General features: G+C 38.7%; 1 protein-coding gene and 1 pseudogene across 1 annotated transcript in view; both read right to left on the bottom strand.

Moving 5' to 3' along the window:
- LOC116099008 (pyroglutamylated RF-amide peptide receptor-like) overlaps positions 1-23,905 on the bottom strand; it is a 69,745-nt gene that overhangs the window by 39,283 nt on the left and 6,557 nt on the right. The gene's annotated exons all lie outside the window — the stretch shown is intronic.
- LOC116098451 lies at positions 7,394-12,399 on the bottom strand (annotated as a pseudogene).

Here is a 23,905-nt window from a genome sequence, read left to right as displayed (position 1 = left end):
GCAATACTGAAAATACATGTTTTTCTCAATATAAATTTTAAATAACTCCAAACATATTAACTGTATATCTTAAAATAATAAATCACTACTAGTATTTTCTTTTATTTTTTTTTTTTCAGATTAGAGGTAGGTTTATTGGAAATTGCTCTTGGGTGGGAGACTTCACTGGACCCAAGTGTAACCCTCCTGGTTTGAGACCTGCCTCTGATAGCCACACCTCTCTGCCCATCTCCTGCTATTTGCCACACCTCCAACCTGGTTCCAGTTACATTTGAAAGCTCCACCTCCACAGAGAAACAAGGAAGTCGCTGATTGGACTGAGATGTTGGTGTACTTGGGGGGAGTGGTTTTTGCCCCAAGTATTATACTTGTTGGGGGAACAAAGGATATTCATTAAAGGTTCAAGATGGCTGAGTATCAATAGGCTCCTCTCTAATGTTTAAGGTACCTTCCTCGTGGGTAGGTATATCTGTGGCCACTCTATCCTATCCCCAACTCTCTCTTGCTGCTGCTCTTCTTTCTAACTCCATATTTCCAGGTAACCCATTCCTTAACATTGGTGCTGGTAGCCAACACCCAAGGACCAAGGATAGGAAATCACCATGGGATAAGGAAGGGGTCAGGGAGGGTGAGAGAAAGAGAGAAAGGGAAGCATGCACACAGAGAGGAAGAGGGAGATGAGGAGAGGAAGACAAGAAGAGAGAGGGAGAAAGAGAAAGAAAGAGGGGAGGAGGAGGAAAGGAAGAGAAAGGGAGAGAAAGAAAGAAAGGGAGAGGGGAAGGAGAAGAGGAAGAAGAAGGAAAACAGAAGACAGAAGGGGAGGCAGAGAGGCTGGAGCTAGCATTTTCTTAAATGAACATAAATATATAAAGTCTTTTTGTTTGTTTTGGATTTAGTAGAGCTTAAAACCTTGGCTCTTACTGTGGTACGAGCCCAAAATAAGAACAATTTGTAGACATTGGATTTCATTGTAATAAGGCTGTACTTCAATGACTCTCACATCACCAAAGGATTTTACTTCCATCATAGCTAAGCTGAGAGTTCACAGTTCTGCTGCACCAAGGAATGAATTGTAGGCACGAATTTTGGATACAGACTTCCTGCTATGGTTAAAGCTATTTGACTTGAGTGAGTGACGTTATTCTCAGCCCACAGAGAACAGGTTACATTCATTTAAGAAATGGTGAGTGTATTAAGATGGTCTATTCATAAAATCATTCACCAACTGTTTCAATGAACAATGGTTCTGCTTGGAGGGTAGCACAGACATTTGGTGAGGGTAAGAATCTGGTTCATTAGCTGTGATAATTTGGAAAAGCATTCATCTCAGAGAAAGAGTAACATAAAGTACTCTTCTTCAAACTTGATACAATAGTTACAAAGGTTAAGCAAAGCATTCAGTCTTACTTTGTTGTTCTCTTACAGGCCACCTCCCAAATTAACTGTCTACATTTCTTTTAGCTGTATAAATGCTTTTGAAATATGTAAGCTGTTCTGAAAACCATAGCATAGTGTAAAAACATAAAATAAACAATACTACTAATAGAGAGGCTGAGATAGGAGAAGCAAGATTTCAAGACTATTATGTTGTACACAGCAAGACACTGTCATGTACAAAAAAGCAGAAAGTGTATGTGGATTATTCAATATTTGACCTATTTCTTCAAGTACCAAATTAGAGAGACCATTGGATGACAATCAACAGATTTCTAATTCCTCATATTTTTGGATTTCAATCAGTTAGGATATGTTGGTAATATTAATTTTCATATTAAGATATTACGAAAAAGTAATTGTTACTTCCTGACGTTTTGTTTTAAGAGGTGGAATTAAGTTTGTGTGGGTTTGTTGAAAGACACTTTCTTACTTCTTTTAAGATATAGTTTTGCTCCTTGTGTTGGTGTTTTCCATCTATTATCCTTTGTAGGGCTGGATTTGTGGAAAGATATTGTATAAATTTCATTTTGTCATGGAATATCTTGTTTTCTCCATCTAGGTAATTGAGAGTTTTGCTGGATATAGTAGTCTGGGCTGGCATTTGTGTTTTCTTAGGGTCTGTATGAAATCTGCCCAGGATCTTCTAGCTTTCATAGTCTCTGGTAAGAAGTCTGGTGTAATTCTCATAGGCCTGCCTTTATATGTTACTTGAACTTTTTATCTTTACTGCTTTTAAAATTCTTTCTTTGTTTAGTGAATTTGGTGTTTTGATTATTATGTGACAAGAGGAATTTCTTTTCTGGTCCAGTCTATTTGGAGTTCTGTAGGCTTCTTGTATGTTCATGGGCATCTCTTTCTTAAGGTTAAGGAAGTTTTCTTTTATAATTTTGTTGAAGATATTTACTGGCCCATTACATTGGGAGTCTTCATTCTCTTCTATACCTATTATCCTTAGGTTTGGCCTTCTCATTGTGTCCTGGATTTCCTGGATTTTCTGGGTTAGGAACTTTTTGCTTTTTGCGTTTTCTTTGACTGTTGTGTCAATGTTTTCTAAGGTGTCTTCTGCCCCTGAGATTCTCTATTCTAACTCTTGTATTCTGTTGGTGATGCTTGGATCTATGACTCCTGATTTCTTTCTTTCTTTTTCTTTCTTTCTTTTTTTTTTTTTTTTTTTTTTTTTTTTTTTTGAGACAGGGTTTCTCTGTGAATCCCCGGCTGTCCTGGAACTCACTCTGTAGACCAGGCTGGCCTGGAACTAGGAAATTCGCCTGCCTCTGCCTCCCAAGTGCTGGGATTAAAGGTGTGCGCCACCACTGCCTGGCAACTCCTGATTTCTTTCCTAGGTTTTCTATCTCCAGGGTTGTCTCTTTTTCTGATTTCTTTATTGTTTCTGTTTCCATTTTTAGATTCTGGATTGTTTTGTTCATTTCTTTCACCTGTTTGATTGTGTTTTCCTGTAGGTCTTTAAGGGATTTTTGTGTTTCCCCTTGAAGGGATTCTAGCTGTTTACCTGTGTTCTCCTGTATTTCTTTGAGGGTGCTGTTTATGTCTTTCTTAAAGTCCTGTATCATCATCAAGTGTATTTGCTAGTTAGATATGAATCTTGCTTTTCCGGTGTGATGGTGTGTCTAGGACTTGCTATGGTGGGAGAATTGGGTTCTGATGATGCCAAGTAACCTTGGTGTGTCTTGTTTATTTTCTTAAGCTTGCCCCCCACCATCTGGTTATCTCTAGTGCTACCTGCTCTTGCTAAATCTGACTGGAGCCTGTCCTTCCTGTGATCCTGGTTGTGCCAGAACTCCTTAGAGTCAAGCTGTCTCTGTGATCCTGTGATCCTGGGCTTGTTAGAGCACCTGGGAGTAGAGCTTTCTCTGGGTGTTGTGGGACTGGCTGTGGAGCTTGTGCCCAAGGTCTGCTCAGCCACCAGCTGGCCCAGACAGACCGAAAGGAACCCTATAAAATTAATTTTAAAATACACAACTCAGTATTGACACTTTTAAGCCATCAAAATAATTTATAATAGTTAAATGTCTCTTAAATATACATGACATCTTCTGAAGCTAAAAGTAATATGTGTTCAACCAGTTTTTCAAATCTTTTTGGAACATTAAACATGATAGAAGTAGAAAAAAAATCTCTTACGAAGTCTTCTATGAAAGGAAATTATGACAGGTTCCTGATTGGACAGAAATCATTCCATCTCCAAGGGAGAATACGCAGTGTAACTGTAGCTTTATAGAATGAATTGGATAGTGTTCCTCTATTTCTATTTTGTGGAATAGTTTGAAGAGTATTGGTATTAGGTCTTCTCTGAAGGTATGATAGAATTCTTCACTAAACCTATTTGGTCCTGGGGTTTTTTTTTTTTTTTTGGTTAGTAGACTTTTAATGACTGCTTCTATTTCTTTAGGGTTATAGGACTGTTTAGATGATTTATCTGATCTTGATTTAACTTAGGTATTTGATATCTGTCTAGAAAATTGTCCATTTCATCCAGATTTTCCATTTTTGTTGACTATAGGCTTTTGTTGTAGGATCTGATGATTTTTTGAATTTCCTCAGTTTCTGTTGTTATAACTCCCTTTCATTTCTGATTTTGTTAATTTGGATACTGTCTCTGTGCCCTCTGGTTAATCTTGCTAAGGGTTCATCTATCTTGTTGATTTTCTCAAAGAACCAACTCCTTATTTGGTTGGTCCTTTGTATAATTCTTTTTGTTTCTACTTGATTGAGTTCAGCCCTGAGTTTAATTATTTCCTGCCATCTAATCCTCTTTGGCATATTTGCTTCTTTTTGTTCTAGAGCTTTCAGGAGTGCTGTTAAGCTGGTAATATATACTCTCTACAGTTCCTTTTTGGAGGCACTCTGAATTGAGTTCTCTTAGCACTGCTTTCATTGTGTCCCATAAGTTTGGGTATGCTGTGCCTTCATCTTCATTAATTTCTAAAAAGTCTTTAATTTTTTTTCTTAATTTCTTCTTTGACCAAGTTATCACTGAGTGGGGCATTGTTCAGCTTCCATGTGTATGTGGGATTTCTGTTGTTTTTGTTACTATTGAAGACCAGCTCCAATCCATGATGATCTGTTAGGATGCATGGGATTATTTCAATCTTCTGTATCTATTGAGACCTGTTTTATGACTAATTATATGGTCAGTTTTGGAGAAGATACCATGAGGTGCTGAGAAGAAGGTATATTCTTTTGTTTTAGGATGAAATGTTCTATAGATATCTGTTAAATCTATTTGGTTCATAACTTCTGTTATTTTCAATGTGTCTCTGTTTAGTTTGGGTTTTCATGATTTGTCCATTGATGAGACTGGGGTGTTGAAGTATCTCACTATTGTGTGCTATGCAATGTGTGCTTTGAGCTTTAGTAAAGTTTCTTTTATGAATGTGGATGTCCTTGCATTCGGGGCATGGTTGTTCAGAATTGAGAGTCCTTATTGGTAGATTTTTCCTTTGATGAGCATGAAGTGTCCTTCCTTATCCTTTTTGGTAACTTTTGGTTGAAAGTCGATTTTATTCACTATTAGAATGGCTACTCCAGCTTGTTTCTTGGGACATTTGTTTGGAAAATTGTTTTCCAGCCCTTTGCTCTGAGGTAGTGTCTGTCTTTGACATTAATGTGTTTCCTGTATGCAGCAAAATACTGGGTCCTGTTTACATATCCAGTCTGTTTTTCTATGTCTTTTTATTGGAGAATTGAGTCCATTGATGTTAAGAGATACTAAGAAATGGTGGTTGTTGCTTCTTGTTATTTTTGATGTTATTTTTATGTTTGTATGACTATTTCTTTTGGGTTTGTTGAAAGAAGATTACTTTCTTGCTTTTTCTAGGGTACAGTTTCCCTCCTTATGTTGGCATTTTCCATCTATTATCCTTTGTATGGCTGGATTGTGAAAAGATATTTATATAAGTTTATTTTCATCATGGAATATCTTGGTTCCTCAATCTGTGAGAATTGAGTCTGTACCCTATTTTTAATTGGGTTATTTGGGTTGTTGGTGCTTCTGTTTTTTATATATTGGAAATTAGCCTCTGTCACATGTAGGGTTTTTGACGATCTTTTCTCACTCTGTAGTCTGCCATTTTGTCCTATTGATGGTATTCTTTACAATCAAGGTTTTCAGTTTCATAAGGTCCCATTTAATAATTGTTGATCTTAGTGTCTGATCTGTTGGTATTCTGTTTAAGAAGTTGTCTCCAGTATCAATGCATTTAAGGTTATTTCCCACTTTCTCTTCTATTAAATTTAGGGTATCCAGTTTTATGTTCAAGACATTGATCTACTTGGACTTGATAAATATGAATTTATTTTCATTCTTCTACATGTAGATATCCAGTTAGACCAGTACCATTTGTTGAAAATGCTTTCATGTTTCCATTGTATGGTTTTGGCTTCTTAATCAAAGTCAAGTGTCTATAGGTGTATTTTTTTTTTCTGGGTCTTTGGTTCAATTCCATTGATCTACCTGTGAGTTTCTATATCATGTACTTTTAATTACTATTGCTCTATAGTTCAGCTCGAAATCAGGGATGGTGACTCCCCAAGAAGTTATTTTATTATTCAGGATTGTTTTCATTTTCCTGGGCTTTTTATTATTTCATATAAAGTTGACAATTGCGCTTCCAAGGTCTGTAAAGAATTGTGTTGGAATTTTGATGGTATTGCATTGAATCTGTAGATTACTTTTGGTAAGACAACCATTTTTACTATGTTAATCCTAGCAACCCATGAGCATGAAGGAATCTTTCCATCTTCTGATATATTCTTCAATTTCTTTTTATCAGAGACTGGAAGTTCTTTTCATACAAGTCATTCACTTGCTTGGTTAGAGTTACACCAGGATATTTTTTATTACCTGTGGCTATTGTGAAGGATGTTTTTTCCGTAATTTTTTACTCAACCCATTTATCATCTGTATAAAGAAGGGCTACTGATTTTTTTAAAATTAATTTTGTATCCAGCCACTTTGTTGAAGGTGTTTATCAGCTAGTGAAATCCTCTGGTAGAACTTTTGGGGTCCCTTATTATACTATCATATCATTTGCACATGTTCCCAAATTTCCCCTTTCAGTCTTATAAAGCGTCAACGTTCCATGCCATTTGCATATAGTTTCACTTTCATGGAGACTGTGGCCCTTCATTTGTTCTGGTTTAAAGAACAATTTTGCTCCTGGAGATGCCTCTCTGCTTTCTTTTATTTCCATGTTGCTTCTATCAATCCTGATCTAACACTTAGTGTTGAAACAAGGCAAGGGTTTTGAGGTCCCTCACCCTAGCCTCTCTCTCTGGGCAACCTTTCCTCTCTCCCCTCATCCATCTCCTCTTTTCAGAGACACATAGCATTGAGAGCATGGCCACTGTCCAAACTTAATAGGGCTTTATGTCTGCCAGCCATTACTTCATGGGCCTGGTTTTGGTGTGCCATGTAAACTCAGTTTTGGTTTTGTTCCCTCTTCTGTCATTTCTCACAGAAATAAGATGACCTAGGGACCATTTTGCCAGTATAGGACCAAACCAAGAGGCCTGAGTTTTGTCATGTTACTAAAAACAAATTGATTAAGAAGCAAATCAGAATGGCTGGTTAAATGATGCCTTGATATTTGTGGCTACTGCTGGTTCTGTGGTGGGTAGAAAACACCAACTCATCTTTGGGGAAATTGAAGCAATGTTAGTTTTGAAGATACATGCCTCCCCATAACACTGCTACCCTGAGCTGCAGTACCAATGATCAGTGATATTGAACAATCATGTATAAACATGCCTTGAAGGTTTCATAAATTTCCCTCTTCTTTAAACTTTTTCATAGTCAAAGTGAACAAAACTCATTACAAACTTGAAAAATTAGATATTAAGTTGGGCAATAAGATTCACACTATGACAGTGATATATTCTAAATTTCAAAACCATGGTAAGCTCTGTAGAAGCTTTCACAGGATAAGCTTTCAAACTATATGATTATCTGCCAGTAGGTCTGGGCTCCCATTTTCTGGTTGGAGGCTGAATCCCTTTCAAGGCATGTCCTGGTGGGATCGCAATTTGTACAGCCTGGTATCAGATAATGAGTGTTAAACCTCAAGTGATTTGAATGGTAGGAGGGACATTCCATTTCCTTCTAGCTGGAATGTACTGACAGAGCTGACCACTAGAAGCTGGTGCTAGTACTGGAATTCTATTCAAATGCATAAAGGCCCAATCTGATTTTATACACTGCACCAAAATTTTAATGCACAAACACGTATTGTTTTCAGCAAGATGAAATGGATGATGATATACACATTCATCACCACTTTCATGAGCAGCCCAATACTGACATTGTTCTAAAAGCTACTTTTGTTTCTGGGCCACTCAGGCCACTCTCCTGGGTTTAACTCACCTTCATGTTTCTTACTCACTGCGTCAATTTGCAAAAATTGTCTCTGTTGAGCGTCTTTAACTTTTTTCTGTATTATTTCCTTTTGTTTGCTCTTGTTTAAAGGAAGGAATTATTCTGGGTGTCCTGCTTTGCCCCTGGATCATTTCTGCCAGTAATTCTTTTTGAGAAGTTTGAGTTCTGGAAGTACCCAGAACTGCCTGCTCCTGTGGAACTATAGAACAGTTAGCTGTGTCCTTTAAAGACTTCTGAGCATCAGAAGCAACCTTAAAATTAGATTCTCATTAGCTTGTTTAGAAGCTACAATGGAATCTCTCTTGGGCTTTGCTGGCACAGACAAACTGCAGGACATGCTTCCTGTCAGGGAGTCATGCATATGCATCATCCTGGACACAGGTCCTGACAGGAAGCCATGAATATGCATGATTTTCCTCCCCTTCTTCTCTGTTGTGACTCGGTTATTTGTTTGGTTGTTGGTTTGGTTTGGTTTAGTTTGGTTTGGTTTGGTTTTGGTTGCTGGTTTTAACAATAACAACTGAACTTACCACAAGGACCTTTGTCTTCCAAAAGTTTTTGTCCTCTGTAATTATTTTTCCAAATTTTTTATTTTGTTTTTTTTTTTCTGTTTTATTCTGCTTTTATCTTAAGAAGGAAGTATCTATAAGTTTCATCTATGCTATTTTCTGGTTCACACCAGAAACATTCTGCTATTTATTCCTGACTGTCCCAGCTATCCAGCTGCTCGGAAGTGTAAATCTCATTGTTGCACTTCCTCCCTGGAATCCCACTGCTCATTTCTGCAGCCAGGTAGGTGATATTCACTCTCTTTCCCACCCTCCACTCCCAGTTCCCCAGGTTAATCCCCAGCTTTGTAGTAGACCACTAGATACAGCCTCTCCTACCTCTCTGCCAGACTCCCAGGGAACCATGCAGATCCTCTCCCACCCCTTCGTCCACACCCCAGACCTTTGTCTTACTAGCCAACACCCTGGAAACCCAAATTTCCAGAACGTTTCACCCAAACACAAAAGAATATACCTTTTTCTCATCACCTTACGGAGCTTTCTCCAAAACTAACCACATACTCAGACACAAGTCTCAGTAGATATGGGAAAACTTAAATATACCCCTGTATCCTATCCACTACAGACTATAGCTGGAGATCAACAAAACCAGAAAAAAAATAGCTTACAAATCCATGGAAACTGAACACCTCTCTATGGAATTAAAAATTGATCAAGGCAGAAATAACTTTTTTTAGAATTGAATGAAAATAAAAACACAACATACCCAAACTTATGAGACACTACGAAGGTGCTTTGAAGAAGCAAGTTTATGACACTAAGTGCCTACATCAAAAAAAAAAAAAAAAAAAAAAGATTGAAGAAGTCTCATACTAGTAACTTAATATCACACCTGAAAGCTCTAGAACAAAAAAGAGGAAATCACACCCAAAAGGCAAGAAATAATCCAAGTCAGGGCTGAAATCCATAAAATAGAAAAAAAAATTGATCAAAGAATCAATGAAACAATTTAGTTACTTCTTTGAAAAAAAATTAGATTGAGAAACTTTTAGTCCAATTAAGTAAAAGTCAGAGGGAAAAGATCTGAAATAAAAAGTTTAGAAATGAAAAGGGACACATAACAATAAACATTGAGGAACCCCAGAGAATCATAAAGACAAACTTTTAAAACCTTCATTCCACCAAACTGGAAAATCTGAAAGAAACAGAAACTTCTCTCTCTCTCTCTCTCTCTCTCTCTCTCTCTCTCTCTCTCTCTCTCTCTCTCTCTTTCCCTCTCTCCCTCTCTCCCTCTCTCTCTCTCTCTCTCTCTCTCTCTCAATACATAAATTAATAAATGTAATCCACCATATAAACAATGTTAAATTTAAAAAAAAACATGATCAACTCATTAGATGCAAAAAAGGCTTTGGCAAGATCCAGCACCCTTTCATGATAAAAGTCAAGGAGAGATCAGAGATGAGAGAGACTTATCTCAATATAATAAAATCAATTGACAGTAAGCCCATAGCCAAGACCAATCTAAATGAAGAGAAATGAAAAGCATTTCCACTAAAATCATCAACAAGACAAGGTTATCCACTCTCTAAATCTAATCGATAGAGTAGTACTTAAATTCTCAGTGAAAGCAATTAGACAACTGAAGGAAATCAATGACATAAAAATTGAAAAGAAGTCGAAGTATCTATATTTGCAGATGATATGATTCTATATCTAAGTGACTCTAAAAATTACACCAAGAAACTGCTACAACTGGTTCAAACTTTTAGCAAAGTAGCTGAGTACAAAATTAACATAAAAAATCAATTAGTCTTCCTATATACAAATAATAAACACACTGAAGAAAAAATCAGGAAAACAACACCTTTCACAATAGCCTTAAATGGGATGAGACATATTGGGGTAACTCTAACCAAGCAAGTGAAGACTTGAATGATAAAAGCTTCAAGTCTTTGAAGAAAAAAATTGAAAAAGATATCAGAAGAGGGAAACATCTCTTATGCTCATAGATCAATAGGATTAACATAATGAAAATCACCATCCCGCCAAAAGCAATGTTGAAAGGACAGTTTTCAACTTTATATGGAAACACCAAAAACAAAACCAAAACCAAAAACAAACAAAAAAACCCAAAAAAACAGTATTACTAAAACAGTCTTTAATAATAAAAGAACTACTAGAGGTATCACCATCCCTGATCTCAAATTGTACCACAGAGCTATAGCAATAAAAACAGGATAGTATTGGCAAAAAAAAAAACCAAACAGACATATTGATCAATGAAATCAAGTTGAAGACCCAGACATAAATCCACACATATACAGACATCTGATTTTTTTTTCAATAAAGAAGTCAGAAATACACACTAGGAAAATGACAACATCTTCTACAAATGGTGCTGGTTAAATTGGATGGTTGTATGTTGAGGAATGCAAATAGATCCATAGATCCATACTTTCCACCCTGCACAAAACTCAACTCAACCAATGGATCAACAACATCAAGATAGAGTCAATTATGTTGAATCTTATAGAAGAGAACACGAGGAATGCTCTTTAACAAGAAAGAGCCTTCTGAACAGAACACCATTAGCAGAGAAATTAAGATTAACAATTCATAAGTAGGAACTCATGAAATTGAAAAGCTTCTGAAAGGCAAAGGATGCTATCATTTGGACAAAGCGTCAGGCTACTGAATGGGGAAAGATATTTTTTAGTCAACTATACATCTAATAGAGGGTTAATATCTAAAATGTATAAAGAAATAAAAACAAAACAAAGCAAAAAACCCTCAACATTAAGAAAACAAAGCAAGCCACTTTAAAATGTGGTACATATCTAAACACAGTATTCTCAAAATAGAAACAGAAATGGCTGGGAAGTACTTATAGAACTGTTTGAAACCCTTATTCATGTGAGAAATGCAAATCAAAACTACTTTGATGTTTCATCTTATACCAATTAGAATGGTCAAGATCAATAAAACAACAGTTCATACTGAAGAAGATGTGGAGTAAAGGGGACATTCATACATTGTTAGTGAGAATTCAAGCTTGTACAGTAACTATGGAACTCAGTATGGTGTTGCTTCAGAAAGCTGGGAATGGGTCTACCTCAAGATCCTTTTATAGCTCTCTTGGGCATATGCCCAAAAAACTCCATTTCCTACTACAGAGACACTTGCCCAGCCATGTTCATTACTGACCTAATCATAATAGCCTAAATTTGGAAACAGATTAGATGTCCGTCAATAGATGAATAGATATTTTAATGTGGTGCATTAACACAATGAAATATTATTCAGCTATTAAATAATAAAATCATGAAATTTACATGTGAATGGATGGAGCTAGAAAAAAACCCATAGAGTGAAGTAAATCAACCCCCCAAAAATAAACATACATATTAGTTTATATGTAGATGTTAGCTGTTAGGTTAAATAAATAGGTTACAATCCATATAACCAAAAAAAAAAAGGTATAAAGTAAAGGACTGGGAGTGAATTAGAAGGAGAAATAGTATAGTTAAGCATGGATGGAGGAGGAGACTAAAAGGAGAGGATCAAACAGGGAGAGGTAAATAAAACGGGAGTTAGGGAGAAAAGAAGGAGGGACAGTGAAAACAAAGGACCATTTGAAGTCTTATATGGAAGACTGATAGAGTAGAAACATCCTAGAATGCATACAGATATGAAGGTGATTTAAACTGAATTGCCAAATAACAGAGGAGACAGAGGCCCAACTAGACATCTCTTGTCACCAAATGAAGCCCCGTCTTCAGGAAATAGGTTGTATCTAATCAAGAGGTTGGTCAAAAGGGCCCCATGGGAACCCCAAAACCCCAGACTATTGCCAAGACTATAGCCTGCACTCTACTATCCAAAGCACTATTGCTGAAGACAGCACCTAAACAATTCATTGACCATGAAGAAGTTGAGTTGACTACCTACAGCCTTCACTCCTAAGCCAATGACGAAAATTTCTCTTCCTCCACCAGCCACCAGTAGCTGCCTACTGATGCTCAAGGAGGGGTTAGTTCTTAAGAGTCCACCATTCTCCATGGCAGCACTTTGTTGGGCCCACTCTTAAATAGACCTTGTCAAAATAATCTTAACCCTATGACTTCAAGAATCTAAGAATGCAAAGAAATTATTGTGCCCTGGAGACAGCACTCATCAGCACTTTATCCTTTCATCTAGCTTTTACATTCATTCTACCCCCTCTTCATGATGTCGTCTGAGCCTTGCAGAGAGTGACATAAATGCCTCACTTATGGCTAAGTATTCAACAATTACTTATTTTCAGCACTTTGACAAGTTAAGGTTCTTTTTGGTTATCACTGTCCATCACAATAAGAAGCTTCTCCAACCAAAGATGGCAGCAGCCTGACTCTATGAACATATAGGTATATCATGCCCATTTTACAAATTGACAGCAATGGCTTCCACACTAGGATCTGTGACCTCTTACCTATGGAATTTTGATCAGGTTTATAGTACCAGACATGAAATCTCTCTATTGGAGTAGCCTCACATCCAATCAGAAACTGGTTAGCAGTGTAGTGTAGACCATAGCTAAGTAATCTTGCTGATGATGAATATCCTATATAACAGTTTCTGTCAATATGGTGCCTTCCACCAATGGGTACTTGTTTGGAATTACGCTTTTATCTTCAGCAAATTCTTAATATACTACCATCAGATTATTTATTTATAGCTCAGTGGTTCCCAGACCTAAATTCAAATGTTAAGATAAGGACAGTTAGTACAAACCCAAAGTGCCTTGAAGTGCTTACATCAACATAAGAGAGAACGTGTGACATTATTAGAGATCTGGGTATGTATACAGTACAGCTCCAGAACCATGTCATCAGGTCTCAAAGATCTGCATACTCAAATCTACATCAGAGTTTGACTCATGCTTCGGTGGCTTTTACTAGCATTCTGGTTTCCAATAATCTCATGGTAGAATATTTGATACATGTAAAATACATGTAAATATATATAATATATATAATTTATATATACATGTATGTATGTTTGTATGTATGTATGTATGTATGTATGTATGTATGTATGTATATGTAAAAGTCACCTGAACAGAAACAGGAGGTATTGGGGATTGGTTCTAATGCTTTTATCTAATCTGGCCCCTTTGGGAATATACATGTCCAAATGGGTCCTTATCCTCAATTGGTTTTTGGTCAATCAATAAAGAGCCAATGGCCAATGGCTGGCCAGGTAGACTGAGGGGGGGATCTTTAGATTTGAACGAGCTAGGGATCTTCACCCTTCAACTCATCAAATTGGTTCTCACCATCTCACTGGGCACCATCAGAGCCACTGGAGCAGCCTTCATCCAAACACACCATCTGGCCATTGACTTCCAGGGCAGGCTTGGCCAGGCCGTAGCTTCCACTATAGACAGTCTCAAATCCCTTCAACAACAGATCACCTCCCTAGAAGGTGTTGTTCTCCAAAACTGAAGTGATGACTGGTGAACAGGGATGGACTTGCACTGTGTTGAAGGAGGAATGTGGCTTCAATATCAATCTGGGCTGGTGAACAAGGCAAACAAATACACAAAGATCTCTGGGCATGCTATGAGCCCACCACCCCTACCCCATGGCACTCAAACGTTCTGAACTTGGCTTGTCTCCCTCCTTGACCCCATATAGGCCACTGGAGTCATACTACTCCTAGTACCTTGCCTCATCCAAATTCTAAAACTGCAGATAAGTAGCATTGCAAATATCACTGCCAGTTGGGTTCTGGTTCAATACCAAACTGTTGCCAGCATAGTGGCTGATGACATCTTCCCTTTCTAAAACAAAAGGTGAGGGGAGATGTAGGGCACATGCGACTAGGGGAACAGGCCTGGGACAGGAGTGAGGTAAGATGTGTCCAAACCCCAAAAATCTCATCTTGAGACTGGAAAGAGTAAGGATTGCTGCCCCCCTGTTCTGGGCCTGCATCCTCTGGTGCACATATCCCTGCCACTTCCACCTCCACCACCATTGAGGTAGTTATGTAGCCTGGTGGCCAAGTTAGAGGTTTAACTTCTTCTCTCCCTATAAGAATATGTCCAGCAAGCACCTGAAATTCCTCTTCATGTAAATGAAGCATTCCTAGCACCTCAATCCCAACAGGTAATGTGCCCTTACCCCTCAAACCCCTACCCACTCCCCAAGGTGTACTGCTCCAGAATGAAGAATGCAGCTCCACTAGAAACCATGTTGGAAAAGGTGATCTATATGTTCTAATGGAGATAAGATGATTTCATCAAGACAGCACCTTCCCTTTCCTTAGTATCTTCTCTCCTTTGACTCCCACCCCAAACACATGTTCCCTTTTCAGATTATCTCATGAGGACAAAGCAAATCCAATTCTCTTCTGAGAGGAAGAGTGGAAAGAGGGATGTAGTACTGTGTTGTATAAACTCTCCCTCCTGAGCTCCAGCAATCTTTCTGCCTTAATCTGAAGAGCAGCTCAGCGCATACTGCACTTCCAGCAGTAAATCCAATTTAGATAAATAGTAATACTTAACATAAGGTACTGTTGGGTCAGTGCTAAGACTACAGCTGTCATTTTAAGGGAATAATAGAGAGTTTATTCCGGTGGCATTTTGAGTGACCGTGGCCCAGGAACACAGATTTGGGTTACTCCAAATTCCCTGTTCCAACAGGAAAGCAGTTTTACAGAACAAAGAAAATCCTTTATCAAGGCAATTTAAAATGCATTGGTCGACATCAGAGAGGAGGGTACAGCAAGAGGGGGGAAGTTTTTCTATAGCAACAAGATGCTATCTGAGTTGGTGGAAGTTATCTGCTCAATTAATAGACTCTAAACGGTTTTAATCTATTAGCATAAGACTTTAGCTCAGGCACAGGTGGACAAGGAATGATTGGGTACACCTGTGAGGCATTTTTAGTTAATTGGATCATTAGAGGTAGGGCCACCTTATACCCGGGCCACACCTGAAAGCCTGCAGACAAATACTTGGGAGAGGGCACCTTTGACTTTTTGCCTGTTTGCCCTCGTTCTCAGTGCTAAATCGTATGTCCTACTGCTGAGACTTGTATGAAATGGGCCAAATTCTTAGGATTCTGATATTACTAAGGACCCTGATGTGAAGTAAAGTACTATTGGGCTCTTGGATTTCCAATAGGGGACAGCACTATTGGACTATTTGGGCCATAGCCTATAAGCCACTCTAACAAATATCACACACTCGCGTGCACGCGCGTGTACACACTCACACTCACACTCACAGACATTTTCTCATCCTATCAGTCTATTATTCTAGAGAACCCTGCCTAATACAGCTATTAAAGAGAATTTCTTTGCATTGACTTACACAACAGAGCAAAGCATTCCCATAATGGCCATCTCAATAAGTCTAAGGCAAAGAATCAAGTTTCCAGACCAGGAAATGGGACACCACAGTAGTTCTGATCTAACACTGAAAACTCGGAGGCTCTGTAGAGAGTCACGGGTAAGGCATATGTACTGAAGGGCCAAGGAAGTTGGAGTCTGACATTGGGAGGGAGCAGCAAGGACAGCGAAAGTCACTCAGAACATAGAAGCACACCTGCTAATATTGCCTTCTCACTTAGCCTTTATGCATCCAGGCAGGTGGCCCACTTTAGGGGTTCCCTGCTATTCAGAATGGGTCTGGTCTCTGTCTCACATGGCAGTCCTTGGTAAACACCCCCAAAGATAAACACAGACTTGATGTGAAGCTCCCTTAGTCCAATCAAGCTGAAAACTCGGTCCAAATATCACAGATTTGTCTTTCTTGGCAACAAAGTAGAAAAAAAAAATAATGAGGTCGCAATAGAAGCTGAATTCATAGAGATATAGAGAAAATTGATGGGTAAGAATGGTACCAAAGGGATTTGAGAAAATAGTAATATGGAGACAAATAACATTCATTAGTGCAGTAATACCTAATCATTATGTTAACTGCATGGATTAAAAAAGTGCCTTGAAGATTATCAAGGCACACTCTGGTGATCTTTGAGAGCCTTTCTAGAGAGGATTATTTCAAAGGCTACATGGGACCTGATGTGGGCAGTATCATTCCATAAGCTGGGAGTCAGGATGTGGAGATAGAACTGCCACAGTTCAGCCTCTCCTTCTCTTTTTCACTGTGGCCACTCTGAAGCCAGCTGAGCTGCTGTGAGCTGCTCTGAGTTACCACGTTCTCCCTCCAGGGTAGGATGAGAGCACAGAACCCATGAAGTCCAATGGAGTCTTTTCCTTTAAACTGTTTCCTTTGGGTATTTGATCACCACAGTATCAAAGTCTAACACTATGGTCCCAGTTGTTCTGGTTTCCTCCTCTCTCTTCTTCCCACCATTCTTAACTCAAGGAAATCTTTGATGGTGATTTCCCTCTGCTGGTGATTTAATTACCTAGGTGGGTGGAGTAAGTTGTAGTTGATGTCCAGAAAGCAGGAAGGGATATTTGAATGAGTGAAGCTGGGGATGGAGAGGTCAAGAGTCAAGAGAAGGATAAAGAGAAGGGCATGAAAATGCCCTGTGCTACAGCAGAGAGGAGAAATCAGATGCTTAGGAAGTCCAAAGAATGACCTGATGAACTTGTTTACTCAAGGGGATTCAAATAGATGAGGAGGAGAGCTGGCTTTAAGGGGCTGCGGGACCTTGATGTCCTCACTAGAAACATGGCAAGCCCTAGTCAGAACATCAGCTCTGTGCTGCTAATACTGGTGGGCTGAGGAGACACATGAGCCTTACAAAGTGAAGCTGAGGGGCAGCACTGAGCGTGGCAGGAAAGACTGAATATATTCAAGTATGAAGGGAGATTTCAGGATTTTGATGATCAACAAATTAAAATCCCTGTAAGTTTCCTCTCAATAAATAATTAAACAGTAAAATTCATTTACATAGTGTTGTTCACTGAACCACATTTAGTTGATTTTTACATTGTGCTTTAGCAAACTCTTGAGGGCAAGGATTTACTCACCCTTCCATGAATAAAGAGGAAAGCAGAAGCTAAGAAATTTAACAAGACAGAATCTATCAAAATAGTAGAAATTGGTGATAAAGAGCGATAGACTTTAATATGTTGTCCTTGGATCACTGCAGAGGACAAAATTGCATTCATGGTTGAGCCTGGAGATGGCAAATTCCTTTTGCTTAGCTTCACAGAGCTGCTGCCCTGAGTTCTATTTCAGTTTCCATGACAGCTACCTACCTCTTGCCTTATATTCAAAAGACATTAGCCTCCTTTGTTACTGCCACAAAATAAGCCATCCCATAACATCAATTACTTGAAACAAATTGAATTGATGTTCCTTGCAACTAAATAAAGCCTGTAGAAAATACAGAAAAAAATAGGTGCAATTCCATAGGCCATCACAGAAGGGATTACTGAACCCCACCCCCCCAAAAAACCTTCAAACATGACTACAATGGAAAAATGATATTCATATATTCATTTATACAAGTGTCTAGAATTTGTGCTAAGAACTGTTCAACAAGCTATGTTAGATTAAACAGACCTGCTTCTGACCTTATGGTACTTATATGCTAGGGGGTGAACAGACACTAAATAAGCAAATAATCAAAAGGTCATAAACTTACCTAAACATGTTATTTCTCAATACTAAAAATATACATTTAATTTGAATTTTGAATGTGTTTTCTAAATCAGCCACCATCTTGCCAGCACATTACACTTCGTGATTATTCTGTAATATAAATTTAACTGAATGTACTTCTTTCTTGGAGTTTTCTTTGATTTCATTAAATACTGATTTTAATTTTTTAAACAGAAGCCATGACTAATTGCTAAGGCTTTGCTAGTTTACTATTAAGAAAGTTTTACAGAGCAGGCTGGTAAAGGCATGGCTTGACTCAGGCTCATATTGATACTCAGATTTTCTTTCATCTCAATAAAATACTTGCTATTCAAAATATATTCTTCCTTGTTTCTAGATGCTGCGGTAAAGAAACATTTAAAAAACCAAGCACGAAGCATCATCTACTGAACAGCGCTACAGTCACCTATGTCCTGAGTTAACACAGAACAAATGCTGGGGGGTCCTTGCCTGAGCGGGGATAAGGAAAGTTAGCTAACAGAAACACTTTTCAGAAAGGTTTTAAGAATATGGAAATATTTTCATTTCAAAGAACCTGACTGCAAAGGCAGAGAGCTGTTACAGGCAGTGCTGCAGCAGGTGATGGGGCACAGTGCACTGAGGTGAGAGAATTTTCTTTTGAAACCAAGTTTCTCTGTGTACCCCTATCTGTTCTTGAACTCACTCTGTAGACAGGGATGGTCTCAAACTCAGAGATCCACCTGCTTCTGCCTCCCAAGTGCTGGGATCAAAAGAGTCATGCCCAGATTGACACTGCTCATCTTCAAATCCTGGGAGGCAAGACACTTGTGAAAACCCATGTGCTAGCCTGCTTGAAGTAGCCCCATTTAAAAAAAACTGTGGGAGCACTGGAGAGATGGCTCTATGGTTAAGAGCTCTGACTGCTCTTCCAGCAGGTCCTGAGTTTGGTTCCCAGCAACCACATGGTGGCTCACAACCGTCTATAATGGTATTGGATGCCCTCTTCTGGTCTGTCTGAAGACAGCAACAGTGTACTCACATACATAAAATAAATAAATAAATCTTTATTTTAAAAACAAAAAACTGTGGGCTTTCCTGACATAGGAAAGTACCTGGGACAGAGATGGTTTGTTCCTTGCTTGGGACATCCAGTATAATGAGTGACAAACAGGTCATTAGCTGAATACAGTCTCGTGACTGATTCCAGAGAGATCAGTGTAAGAAACCTTCATTTTAGCCAAAATGAACATGCTGCCTCTTAGAACATGAGCAATGGTTTCTTAAATCACCCTACTTCTAAGTGGCTTTTTACACAGAACATATAATTGATAACATAGTACATTTGAGCACCCCCTTCCTTACCTGTGTAATGAAGATAATGTACCTAGTACACATTAAGCGCTCTGCTCAGAGCTGGGTATTCTTTTCACCATTATTATTATCTCCGGCTCTGAAGTGCATAGTCAGGCACTTCATGACTGTCCAGATGGAGAAAATCCATGCATTGTGAGGAGAAGCAGTCAACACCATGGAACCAGTGTCTCTGTTTCACAGTAGCCCTGGACACGCTGCTCAAAGACAGCAGACCTTGCTCTCCTGTCCAGGCCATGAGTCAGACAGCAAGGATACTCACAGAAAAATGACCATGTGCATTTATAATGAAAGGAGATTTAGTGTGTGTGGTGGAGGTAGAGCAGACAGTGATGTCACAAGTGACTTTCCTCAGTTAAAAGGGTGGGGAGGAACACATCAACAGGGTCAACATTATCAATACAGTTTGGAAAGTCACAGAAGCCTTGCAGGTATGCTGAAGCAGTGTGAACCCCAACAAAGACTTCACAGCCCCACCCTACTCCCCTGCCCTAGGGATCTGTCACTGCCTCTGCAGTAAATGAAAGCCGCACTATGCTCTTTGTCCCAAGTGAAAATGACCAGTCTGGATCCTAATGCTTTCAGAATAGAAGAGATGGTTGTTATATAAACATTCAATATGTTAACATAAATTATTGTAAATGGATAGGATTAAACCAATTGTTTTGTACAAATATATAAAGTATATATTTAAGGTATTACTAACAACATAGTGACAGTTTTTAAATTTCTTGTCACTTTATTTTATTTGAGGTTTGTTTTTATGTTTTATGTGTATGGGTGTTTTGCCTGCATGTTTGTCTGTGCAATATATTGCAATGTATCGTGCAGTACTCAGTAAGGTCAAGAGGCTGTTGAATCCCCTAGAACCGTATGGCCACCATACGGGTGCTCCAACTGGTTCTTTTAGAAGTCAGTGCTCTTAACTACCAAGCCATTTCTTATGCCACTTTGGTTTATTTTTTGAGATTGTTCTATGCATCCTGGCCTAGAACTCATTATGTTGTGGAGACTGACCCTAGGCTTCTGATCTTCCTAGTATTATGGAAGTAGATCATTATACCTGGTTTAGGTGTCTCTATGGTCAAACTCAGGGCCTTAATCATGCTGGGCAAACATCCTACCAATTGAGCTTCATTCTCTCCCCCAGTTTTTTTAATTAAATCATTTTTCTCTGATAAAAATCTATTTAACACTCAAATACCCAAATAGATACAAAGTAATAGTTTGACTTTGTAACAATTGTAGTCTCCTGTCAGCGAGGTCTTGATAAGTGCTCAACACTTTTAATGCATGAGATCCTTTACTCTCATATCATTCTTTCCAAGTGCATATGTTTTTCCAAGAGTGCCGGTGAAGAAACAGTATTTGTAAAAAATTTTTAAATAGTTCCCCAATGTCAAACATGGTGTTTTGCCAAGTTATATTGTTAACAGATTGAAAATGCATTTTAATCCCACAATGAATTTCTATGCATATACTGAAGATTTTTCCTTCCCCCCAGCTAGCGCTCTCTCTCTCTTCCTCTTTCTCTCTTTCTCTTTCTCTCTCTTTCCCTCTCTCTCTCACTTACTTAGACAATGTCTCACCCAATAACTCAAGAGGTCCTCAAATTTACATCAATCTTGCTGCCTCAGCCTCCCTCTTGAGTAATTGAATTGAAAGCATGAAGCATCTGTCTTTGAAAGTGCTTTATAGGTAACAAATACAAATAACCCTTTAAGGTTTATTTTTATTTTTAATCGTGCACACGGGGACGTGTGTGTGTGCATGTGTGTGTGTGTGTGTGTGTGTGTGTGTGTGTGTGTGTGTGTGTAGGTACTTGGAAGCCAGAAGAGCGTGTTGAATTCCCTGGAGCTAGAGTTACAGGTGATTGTGAGAAGCCTACCATGGTTACTTGGAAACCATTTCTTGCCCTCTGTAACAACAAGTGAGCCTAACCACTTAGCAATCTCTCCATCTCTGAGGTGTAAATACTATACACATGTTAAAGTCAAGCTGTATTAGTATTTTTTTGCTGAAATTCAGTGAATTGTACAACTTTCATCTTTGCCATATAATTCTTCTGTGGCTTCATCTAACACTGCTGGGACAGCTTTGGGCATCATTTTATAAATCTTCTCTGCATTGTCTTCTAGTAGGGACTGATTTAAGGCCAGACATGTATGGTAGAATCTAGTTAATACAGCAATAAGTGGGGAAACAGAATTGACAGCCAAGGCTGTGTGATTCCACAAGACACATTAGTTTTCCTGCTCCACACTGCCTTTGTCTTTCTCCCAGGAGAGGCACAGCCTATCTTTTTAGATTTCCACTGCATAAATGATGACTTACAGTCTACCTGGTATGAGTATACATTTCTTCAAAACTCAGTCATAGAAAGAATGAATGGAGTCTGTTTAATTTTAGTTTTGTGAAATCAGATCAAAAGCCCTTTTTTTTTTTTTTGGCCTGTGTACTTCAGTACAAGTCATCAGGAACCTGCAGTGTTCAGATGTGAATAGACGTGAGCACAGCTTCTTGTGAATCTTTCTCAGCACCACAGGCTGAAAAGGAGCTGGCCAGAGAAGGTACCGAACTCCATCCACTAACCTACCATGATGCTTCAGTAAAAAAAGACAGTCAGTGGGAAAGGATAAATCATATGACATATAAATAAAGAAAATATCTAGTAAAATAAAAAATAAAAAAAATTTAAAGAGGCAGCCAGGAAAACTGAGAAGGGGAGTTGTCCACCACAGAGGACATAAACATAAAAGGAGTGGCAGAGAGCTGTATCCATCCCAGAGTAGGAGAGTTTGGCAGGGGTTCATCTTGATCTCAAAAAGCCTAATTTGGGACTATGGCTATGAAGAAGCATCAAAGAAATCAAAGGCAAAGGATGTATGTTCAAGGACCTTAGAGACCCATCCATTGAATTCAGCCCCAAAGATGCATGTGACCTACTGTAAGAAACACATTGGGTGCTCGCTTCAGCAGCACATATACTAAAATTGGAAACATATTGGACAGCCCTACATATTCTCCTCCCCGAGAAAAATTTCTCTTCCAGCAGTCAAGCACTTCTCTGCAGGTTTGTGGCTAATGACAGCAAACCTGAAGGTCAAGATGACCAGCAACACAGTCACAAAGCCAAATATTCCATGCCACTGTACAGCCTGAATTGAGGTGAGAAGTTCTCAGATCAACTGAAACCAAAGTAGGGAGATGGTTAGAAACAGTTTCCACAGGAAGTGATAAGAGCCAATCTTGAGTAGTGTCTAGCTCCAAAAGGTATCTCTAGATATCCCAAGACTTGGGTTGGATGTTGCAGCCTATGTAGTCTGGGTGAAAATTTGTAAGTCAGCCACAGAGATACCCTGCCTACACTACCTGTTCTACCCAAGTAATACAATTAGGAGTGAGTCCAGCCCTCCCTACAAGCCCTTTTCCCGCAGACCCCTGTCATAGGACATGAGAATAATATCTGAAAAGAGGGTTCCACAGTTTGGGCTGTAAGCTAAGGTAAACTTTTGGGTTTTGTCATTGTTGTCTTCTCCTATGATGTAACTATAACTACAATTGACCCAAGTACATAGGCCTTCCCAAATAAAAACCCATGGCTGCAACTGCAGGAAAACTTCGGACTCTGCTGACTTACAGTGTCATTACCTTGCAAAGTGTGATGGCAGCAGAGAGCACCCAGAGGCTCCCCACACGGCACGATCCCTCCCTTCACCTCAAAAATAACTCCTGTTGATGGCCCGATTTTTTTTTCCTTTTTTAATACTTCTTTCAAAATAGGATTGCTTTTCAATAGTTGCCATCATTCCTATTAATAGATTTTAAAAGAAAAATCCACAGTTGTCCTGATATTACAACAATGTCACCATATGTAAATTTACAAAGTGTCATAAAGGGAACTACTAACAAACATAACTGATGTTTTATAATCCCTAACTAACATGCATAACTGATGTTTTATAATCCCTAAGAAAGTAATCAAGCTGGAAAAATATCAGGCTATCACTCTGAACAGGTCCTCCCAATTAATAACATTTTCTAAAACCTAACTGGATACAATATATTCCGTGCACGATACATACTCTTTCTTCTCCTCTCTTCTCCCTCCCTTCATTTTAGCAAAATTCCATTATATATCTTACATGAAATCACCTGCAAAGGTCTGCTTGTTAATAGGAGATGCAGGTGCTGTTCTGATGAAGACTGGGAACCGCCTTCCTATATCATCTACTTACAATACTACCTGTGGGTAAAATACACTGGAAACCTTTGATGTGACTTGTGCTAATTGCTATGAAGTTAAGTTCTCTAGAAAGGAGGCTCTTTATTCTACTCTATGTTTTGAATTCCAACCTGTCTCTGTGAGCACATATGTGTGTGTGCACATGTGCATGTGTGTATGTGTCCGTGTGAGTGTGCATGTGCATGTCTGTGTGTATGTGCATGTGTGTGTGTGTGTACTGAGGTATATATGGAATGTGGTATGTGTATATGATGTATGTGTGGTAGTGTGGTATGTGTACATGTGTGCACAGGAATATGCTCACCTGTATGAGTATAAATGTGGACCATAGGTTACGTTGAGTATTCTTTTTTTTTTTTTTTTTT

This window comes from Mastomys coucha, unplaced genomic scaffold (genome assembly GCF_008632895.1).
Source record: "Mastomys coucha isolate ucsf_1 unplaced genomic scaffold, UCSF_Mcou_1 pScaffold20, whole genome shotgun sequence".
NCBI classification, from domain to species: domain Eukaryota; kingdom Metazoa; phylum Chordata; class Mammalia; order Rodentia; family Muridae; genus Mastomys; species Mastomys coucha.
Note: the sequence above shows the minus strand (reverse complement) of the source record. Positions and strands in the feature narration are given on the sequence as shown.